The following is a 2,140-nucleotide window of genomic DNA, read 5'->3' on the forward strand; positions in this document are numbered from 1 at the left end:
CATGCATATGTTTTGTTTATATCCCCATTTGCTGTGGATAGCGTCCAGGGAAATCTCCCCAAATGACCTTGGAGCTTTCCCCAAACGCTATCCCGCAGCAAATTTGGCATATAAACAAACGCATACACTGTGTATGTGTGACTGATAATGTTAGACATTACTAGAGATGCTTTTAATTCGTAATTTAAAAATCGGAAATGTTCAGCATATTGTATTTTATTACCCACAATGCATCACAGGCCTCGAAGCAAACTGTCGGAGCTGATCAGGGGGCCAAACAACAGCAAAAACAACAACACCAACAACAGTTTGAGATATTCCTTAAATTTAATACAAACATGAAATTTCATAATTAACTCAAAAAATGACATTTGTTTTGTTTTGTTTTTTATTAATTTCCATTTACAGTTACATTTTACAATATTTCATTTCCCCAGGAAGGACAAAAAGGAAAGTTTTCACTTGGTGCCAGTTGAACTCACGACTCGGTGAAGTTAAAAAAAAAAAAGAAATAAAAAACAAAATTTTTTTTAATTCCAGAAAGTGTCAAAGACATAGGCGTAGGCATGGCTGTGTGGTCGGTTGAGTTTACTTTGCAACCATACAGTCTTCGGTTCAGTCCCACTGTGTGGCACCATGGGCAAGTGTCTTCTATCAAAATCCTGGGCTAACCAAAGCCTTCTGGGTGAACTTGCCTGACGGAAACTGTATGGAATCCCATCGTATATATATATATATATATATATATATATATACACACACACATACACATGTGTACATTAGTTTATGTGTGTGTCTGTGTATGTTACCCCACCATTTGACAACTGGTGTTGGTTTGTTTCCGTTCTTGTAACTTAGCAGTTCAGCAAAGAGAAACTGAGAGTATAAGTACCAGATTTAATAGAAGTATGGGAGCATTGATTTGTTCAACTAACCTTACAAGGCAGTGTTTCAGCATGGCCACTGTCCAATGACTGAAAGAAGCAAAGGAACAATAAATCATAATTCTTGCTGTTTTTGGTTAAACCACCAACACACAAATACTGCTCTTATAATAACAATGATTTCAAATTTCTGCCACGGGGGCAGCTTGGGGGAGGCGATTAAGTCGATTACATCGATCCCCAGTGCATAACTGGTACTTATTTAATCAACTCCAAAAAGATGAAAGGCAAAGCCGACCTCGGCGGAATTTGAACTCAAGAATGTAGCATGGCCAAAATACAGCTTAGGATTTTGGCCGATGCACTAAAGACTTTGCCAGCTCACCACCTTAATAATAATAATAATAATAATAATAATTATTATTATTATTATTCAAATTACGATGAAAGCCAACAAAGTTTGCTATAGAAGCGTTGAGATGTATTGAAAGATAAGGAAATAATTTTATTCTCAAATGCAGGATAATGTTAATAATATAAGATGAACATGTGGTCAGTTTAGCTTAAAGGTAAAGCACTGCAATGTGTAATCACAGAGATGTGAGTTCGAGTCTCATGGCTGGCTGCTGACACAGTTTTCTGCAAGAATACAGGTAATTTATCCTGTTTATGCTATTTTATTAACATTATCCTGCATTTGAGAATAAGATGATTATTACTATTATTATTATTATTATTATTATTATTATGGTGGTGAGCTGGCAGATTTGTTAGCAGGCTGGACAAAATGCTGCCAAGCATTTTAGTCTGTCTCTACATTCTGAAGTTCAAATTCTGCCGAGGTTGACTTAGCCTTTCATCCCTTGAGGATTGATGAAAAAAAGTACGAATTGAGCCCTGGGGTTGCTGTAATCAACGAGTCCCCTCCTTGCAAAATTTCAGGCCTTGTGCCTGTAATAGAAAGGATTATTATCTTTGTCGTTGTTGTTGAAATGACAGATTCATTAGCACAACTTGCCACCTTAGTAGTAATAATAATAATAATAATAATAATAATAATAATAATAACAACAATCCTTTCTACTATAGGCAGAAGATCTGAAATTTGGGGAGAGCGATATTCGATTAGATCAGCCCCAAAAGGATGAAAAGCTAAGTTGACATGTCAGAATTTGAACTCAGAACATAGCAATGAACAACATGCTACTAAGCATTTCACCAATAAAGCAGTTATACTACTATTACTACCACTACAA

This window comes from Octopus bimaculoides, chromosome 14 (genome assembly GCF_001194135.2).
Source record: "Octopus bimaculoides isolate UCB-OBI-ISO-001 chromosome 14, ASM119413v2, whole genome shotgun sequence".
NCBI lineage: Eukaryota > Metazoa > Mollusca > Cephalopoda > Octopoda > Octopodidae > Octopus > Octopus bimaculoides.